The following is a 7868-nucleotide window of genomic DNA, read 5'->3' as shown; positions in this document are numbered from 1 at the left end:
CGCTACATCGCTGCATGTGCATCATTTTCTACCTCTCAGCCCCTCTCGATCGGATGGTCCAACGTCACCTATTTTTTTTCTATTGTTAGAGGTAAAGCTACTTCATGGAGTCGAATCTTGTACTCCCTCCGTCCGAAAATACTTGTCATTGAAATAAAGTGGGGGTGGGGGAATTTAGTATGTACATCGGACTTGCTACAAACAGGAAGGAAAGGGGATGAAAGTAGTACAGACTGGTCATCCAACCGGTCTCTTGGTCGAAAAGGGAAATATAGGGGTAACGTTGTACACAGTGGTATGACCAGGACTAGATTTGCTATCCACACATAGGAGTAGGTGGCTAGAGTGAACAAAAACGGGACCAACCCATATATGTTTCTTGGATGTTTGTTTCTCGGGGCAACAGACTATGAATCACCACTTTATGCCCCTGTTTACGTACATGGTGTTGTACTGCTGGTGCACCCACTGTCCCATGACCTTATACCAAATATTTTGGCTCCGGTTGGAATAAAGGGGCAGAAAACATAGGTCTTGATGAAAATAGAGGAATAGGAAAGGAGTGTAGGTATAAAACTATGGAACAGCGAACCGGAGGAAACCCTCAAGAGAATATGTTCGGATGGACTATGAAATGTACAGATTTGTTTTTTTAGAGTAGCATGCTTGGCAGTATGAGATGCTATTTGTTTATTCAGCTGCACAGTGACTACTCTTGTCCTCACCTCACGTACCACACATAGGTTGATTTTTTTATTCCGGCAAACACAGCACAGCAACCTGTCTAACGCATGGCAGCGAGCGCCTGCCTCGGGCTTCCGCCCAAAAAATGAGCAGCGCGTGGATGTTTCTAATCCGATGGAATCAGTACTACCAGACCAGCTTTCCTATGAAACACTATTCACCTTTCCCGTGTTCCGAACGGTTGGAAGGGAAAGAATATGGTAGGAATTGTGTTCCTACGAAAATCCTGCACCAAACCTATGAACCGAATGCAACCTTAGTTGTTCTTAATATAATGTCCCTGGTAAAAATGAAGCCATGCCACTATTTTTGCCTGTAATTGTTTGAGACTCTGACAAGTTTAGCCAAATGTTTTTGCCTGTAATTGTTTGAGACTCTTACTGTTTTCTCTGTGCCTTTTTGTGCAAACAGGGATATCCAATTCACCTGGTTGCTGTTGTGACCTTTTGGTGCACTGCACAAAACTCTTCTTAAAAGAAGTAACTTTTGTGCTGTTTAACTGGAATGTCAGATGGAACAGTTGGTTCATTTTGGTGGAACTGCACAAAGGGAGATCTGTGTTCCAATCCTCATCATCCATATTGGCGCCATAACCTTCCTTTAGGTAAGAATGATATTTAATGCATGTGTTCATCTCTATTTTCCGACTGCCATGAGAAAATAATGTTGTTTTTTACTAGTACACTTGTACTCCCTCACTGACAAAACCAATTCTGAATTAGAAGGCCAATCATGTACTTGGTTTCACCAACTGGTGAGGATAAAGAGGAACATAACATGAAGAGGAAGAAGAAGAAGAATAAACAGTGCCAAGGCGATCTTGCTGAAGCCAGAGGCCTCAGTCGAGGCTATTCAAGGGCTCCGGCAACGACTACCTTACATGTGAGACGATCCTCCAGGGAGCCCTTCCACTTCTGCTATCTCACTTAATTAATTAGGAGCACTTAAGTACCACTAATTTATTACTGCCTAATTTTCCTGTTGGAGTTAAACAAATCTTTAGTAGGACCCTATGCTGAATCATGTACGTGTGAATGTTTGTCTATGGAGGTGAATCATGTGGTGGAGCAGGGAGGGAATATTATTAGTGTCATGACATAATAGTGCTATTGTTTTGCATGTCAATTTATTGCCATTGGTTCAATGAGGCAATGTTTTGCGTATTGTCCATCATGAATTTGATGCTACTGTTTGAGTAATATGCTAATGTCTTCCTATCCTTTCTCACTAAGCTAATGAAGGTTTCACCTTGTTCCTACTTGTGCAAACAGGGATCATGTTGTGCCAATCATACATTTTAGTGGAACTACACAAGACAATACAATGAACTGTATCCCAGCCAGTGCTTTAACTCTGCTGGAAGTTCTTGATAATCTTTCGATATAATCTCAGCACTGGTAAACAAGAGTGATTTCAACCATACATTTGAAGTGCACAAAAATATATACTATTGTGTGATTTCAGTGAGTGCTTTATCATCTCTTATGGGACTACATGAATAAGCTTTTTTTCTCAGTTTGGTACAGGCCTAAGGCCTTCATCCATATTAGTTTGCTGTCATCTCTATTTGTATCGTGCTACTATCATGAGAAACTCCTTTATCTTTGCACCTTTAAGTTTTGCAACCTATGATAAATGGCAATGCTTTGAGTGTTGAGTTGAGCTAATTGGCACTGATTAAATAAACTAATACCTCTCTTTAAGCAAGACTACTATGTTGCTAACTTTACCCATTCAGATAATGAGGGTGCTTCTATTTGTTAGTGTATGTTTCATCAACTAGTCCCACTATTACAGTAATCTCACTCTCTCAATATATGTGCCAACAGGGATGCTCGATTTTGGTGGAACTGCACAAAAACTTTGGGTGCTTCATTTGCCTCGACAGCTTCCGTCTTTTCTTGTCAGTCGCTAATCTCCTCTTGCTTTCTTCCTTTGCTGTCAGTCACTTGGCTTATCTCGGCTTCCAGTCAAAGGAAATAGTAATTGATATGCTACCTCACACAGGTTGGTACTGGTCTTTATCCTGATTATTGTGCCTGTCATATGTATTGGTAATTTGGTATTGTGCTACTGTTTACCGATTTCATAAAGGAGTAATTTGGAGCCTGAACTCGCAGGCAAATCATTACATCGGGCGATTTTAGTAGAACTGCACAAAATGATCAGATGGACAGGTACTTATGCTGCTGCTATGTACTCCAAAGTTCACTCAGACAAGCATCGATGTTGACAAGAAGTGCCTATATTCATTCGACTATCAACCGGCGTCAACCAATTGTCAAACTCCAAGTATTAGGAGAGTGAACGCCAAAAATATTGCTTGGTGCATAGCCCAGAAAAATGCAGTCCAGTCTTTGGTCCCAACTTGTGCCTTTTGGTTATCGGCACATATGGTAGCGAATTATATGGCATGGAGTCTAAAGATTCTAGACAAGTTGGTTGACGCGTATATTCATCTGGGACTTAATCAGTCTGCATGCCAAGGATGCTCCATTTCAGTTGAACTGCACAAAAAATTTGGGTGGTTCATTTTCTCAACCGCCTCCTTTCTCGTCTGCAATGTAGAATTTTGGCGAGAAACAGGACTAAGATGAGCCAGTAAACTAGTTGGATGAAAGTAGTGGCCAAGTTGCTCAAACCTCCGTCGGCACGAAGCCACTATTAGAGGATAAACCTACAAGAAAAGTTCAGATTGTCTGTGCTGCCTCTTATGTACTTTAAAGTTTACTCGTACAAGAACTAATTTTAGCAAGAAGTACCTCTGATTGAACACCATTTACCAGTCTGTACCCTAGGTAATTAAAGTTCGTCCATGGATCATATTGGTTGTGATGTCAATCATTTGGATGCATAAACATACTGAACATGTGTATATCTGAATCTTTTTGTGAATTATGTATGAATATTGTCGTGTGATCTATCAATCATTTGGATGCATAGATATGCCGAGCTTGTGTATATATGAATCTTTTGAGTTGTTGATAGTGAATGTTGGCTATGAATATGAACGTGTCCTGTGAACCTGAGTTTGATATGAATTGCAATAGAACCAGTTATAACCCTTCTTCTCCTCTCAATCTGCGACTCCACTGCCGCTAGTTTTTTCCCATCTCCGAGTCGTTCCCGTACGGGGCCTCACCGTCGTCCACCGCCTCGCTGTGTTCGGTGCGGCGTGGTCAACAAACGAGAGTCATCGGAAGAGGACTGTACGTGGAGAGCCTGACGGCTGGGACCCACGAGGTCCATGGTCGCACGCAAGGAAAGTTCCTCCTTATTAAGCTGAAAAAATGTTTCCTCCACCTGACAGCTGGGACCCACCGGCTGTATCTTCGCACGGAAGGAAGTGCCTCCTTGTTTTGTGAAAAAAATTATTCATCCCGTTGACAGCTGGGACCCGTCAGATTTGGTGACTGACTTGTGGGCCTGCTAAGCGGACGTGTATGCATGGCTTTGTCAACGTAATCAACAAATGATTCTAGCAGCTGGACCGTTGGATGTTAATCCAACAGCCGTGCTCCTTCTTCAACCTCTGTTCTTGCTCCTGTCTCCCGTGGGCGGCACCGCGCTGTGCTGCCGCGCACCCGAACTAGTGAAGTTTCCCACTCCTCTCCATCTGCGACTCCACTGCCCCGTCTTCCCCATCTCCGGGTCGTTCCAGTCTGGGTGCGCTTGGCACGGTGTGGTCAACGTGGTGAACAACCGAGAGTCATCGGAAGATGACTGTACGTGAGAGGCTGACAGTGGGGACGCACCACGCCCATGGACGCATGCATGCAATGGAACGCGGCGAGGTCAACGTGGTCAAGGAACGACTTCCATCGGAAGTATACTGTACGTGGAGAGTCTCAGCTGGGTCCATGGCCGCATCAAGTAAGTGCCTCCTTATTACACGGAAAATAATGATTCCTCCAACTGACAGCAGGGACCCACTGGACGGGCCACCGTATTTTGCAAAAAAAATGTTTGCCCCCTGACTACTGGGACCCACCTGACGGGCCACCGTATTTCGCGACCCCCCCCCTCCCGCTGTCAGCTCGGACCCACCGGAAGTGCCTCCTTATTACGCACAAAAAAAATGAATACTCCCCCTGCTAGCTGGGACCCACCTTGGTGGGAGGCTGACTTGTGGGCCTACTAAGTTGACGGGGACGAAGGGCTTTGTCAACTTAGTCAATATGAACGATTCTAGCTCCAGTGACCGTACGATGTCCATCCAACGGCCCTAGTGCTTCTTCAACCTCTGGTCTTCTCGCTCCAGCCGCCCAAACCAGCGCCAGCCGTACCTCATGCTCCTGCCTCCCGTGGCCGGCTGTGCTGCCGCGGAGGACTCACCGCCCCCTACTAGTCCCACCGCTGGCCAGGCCCTGCGGCAACGACAGCCTCACACCGCAGCCGAATCAGTGAACCCTCGTACTCCTCTCCACGCGGGTTTCCACTGCCGCGTCTTCCCCGGATCCGCGTTGTCCCCTTCCTAGGCCTCGCCGTCGTCCACCGCCGTGGTGCTCTCCGTGCGGCATGGTCAACGTGGTCAAGGAACGACTTCCATCGGAAGAATACTGTATGTGGAGAGGCTGACAGCTGGGTCCACGGCCACAGCCCAGTTTTTTTGTGATTTGCCAAGTAAGTCGCTTTGTCAGGCCTGTTGGGCTGCAAATCTTTCAAGACGAGGAGAGCTTTCATTCGGCTGGCCGAGAAAATGGCCCATCAGTAATGAGAAATGGGATGTACATTTTTAAAACACATCAAAGCGGCAATTAGTTTCAAATATCTTTTTTTTATTTCGAGATTTTAAATTACATTAATTTTTATGCATGGAGAATTTGTTGGATTTTATATTGATATACATTTAGTTTTAAATTCAGTTTGAATGTGAGTCGAAATTTCGGGATTAAAAACAGTTCGGACCGCACCGAAATATTTAAAATTTCGTATAATTTTTTAACCGTGGCCACAATATGGGTTGTAATGCTAACAAAAAGAATATGGGCTCCAAACAAAACCTTAAGAATTAGCAAATGGGCTGTAAATTATTAGAAATAATGACAGATGGGATGTATGTTGTTTTCCACAGATTTGAGGCTTTCCTAAAAAAAGGTTGACGCACAAGAAGTGACTGTTGGATGGCCATCCAACGACCTCGTGCTTCTTCAATCTCTGCTCTTCCTGCTTCAGCCGCTCAAACAAGCGCCGGCGGGACTGCCTGCTCCCTCCTCCTCGCGGCCGGCTGTGCTGCCGCGCAGGCCTCACCGCCCCACCGTACTCCCATCACTGGCCTAGCCATCCCTCTACTCACCCACACCTGCTGTTATTCTCCGGCGACAGTAGACGAACCAGTAAACCCTCGTCCAGTCGTACTCCCCTCCGCGTGGGAAACAACTGCTGAGTCTTTCCTGCCTCCGTGTCGTTCCCTTCCTAGGCCTCGCCATCGTCCACCGCCCTGGTGCTCTCGGCACGGCCTGGTCAACGTGGTCAACGACCGACATGCATTTGAAGTGGACTGTACGTGGAGAGGCCGACAGCTGGGTCCACGGCCGCACGCAAGGAAATGCCTCCTTATTACGCGCAAAATAATGATTCCTCCACCTGACATCGGGGACCCGCCGAAAGGGCCTCAGTATTTCGCGAAAAAAATGTTACCGCCGTTGACAGCTCAGACCCACCAGCTATATCTTCGCATGCAAGGAAGTGCCTCCTTATTACGCAAAAAAAACCAATACTCCCCCTATTAGCTGGGACCCAGTATAGTGGCAGGCTGACTTGTGGGCCTACTAAGTTGACGGGGACGGGGGGGCTTTGTCAACTTAGTCAATATGCACGATTCTAGCTCCAGTGACCGTACGATGTCCATCCAACGGCCGTAGTGCTTCTTCAACCTCTGGTCTTCTTGCTCCAGCCGCCCAAACCAGCGTCGGTCGTGCCTCATGCTCCTGCCTCCCGTGGCTAGCTGTGATGCGGCGGAGGCCTCACCGTCCCCTACTACTCCCACCGCTGGCCAGGCCATCCCTCTACTCACCCACACCCTCTGTTATTCTGCGGCGACGGCAGCCTCACACCGCAGCGAACCAGTGAACCCTCGTACTCCTCTACGCGTGGGCATCCACTGTCGCGTCTTCCCGGGCTTCGCATCCTCCCCTTCCTAGGCCTCGTCGTCGTCCACCGCCATGGTGCTCTCGGCGCGGCGTCGTCAACGTGGTCAAGGAACGGCTTCCATCGGACCTGGACTGTACGTGGAGAGGCTGACAGCTGGGTCCACGGCCGCAGCAAGGAAGTGCCTCCTTATTACGCGCAAAATAATTATTCCTCCACCTGACAGAGGGGACCCACCGGACGGGCCACCATATTTCATGAAAAAAAAACGTTTTCCCCCTGACTACTGGGACCCACCAGCTACACCTTCGCACGCAAGGAAGTGCGTCCGAGCAAAAAAAAATGATTCACCCCCCTAACTGCTGGGACCCACCAGCTACATCTTCGCACGCAAGGAAGTGCCTGACAGTCGGGACCCACCTGGTCGAAGCGTACATAGCGTTGTCATTCTGGTCGCGAACGTGTACGTACATACTGGTCGATGTAGAGGCGCGCACATGTCGTAGATGTAGAGGCACGCACGTGTCGTAGTAGAGGCGCGCACGTAGCATGTACACGTACGTACAACGGCGAGGGTGCAAGAAAGAAAATATGGCCACGTACGTACATACGGGCAGGGTCTCGAACGCCTACTCGCGCATACGTACATGGCTGGGTCGGAACGGAGAAACAGCATCGTCGTCATGTTCATGGGGAGCCAACCGGCTGGGTCGGAACGGAATGCATGGTCGTGTTCAACAAGAGGGCTTGGACGGAACAGGCGATGGAAACGAGGCCTGGCGTACTGCACAACGAAGGAAACGGCCTTGTGTTCGACCGGCCACGTTCGAAACGGTGTCCTGTTGATCGGGAGGGGCCTGGCGTACCGCAAAACGGAGGAAACGGACCTCCTATGGTCGAAACGGGGGTCCTGTTGATCGGGAGGGGTGTGGCGTACCGCAAAACGGACGAAACAGACTTGTGTTGGAGCGCTACGGTCGAAACGGGGGTCCTGTTCATCGGGAGGGGTGTGGCATACCGCAAAACGGACGAAA

This window comes from Triticum dicoccoides, chromosome 3B (genome assembly GCF_002162155.2).
Source record: "Triticum dicoccoides isolate Atlit2015 ecotype Zavitan chromosome 3B, WEW_v2.0, whole genome shotgun sequence".
Lineage (NCBI taxonomy): Eukaryota > Viridiplantae > Streptophyta > Magnoliopsida > Poales > Poaceae > Triticum > Triticum dicoccoides.
This window is presented reverse-complemented; position numbering follows the sequence as displayed.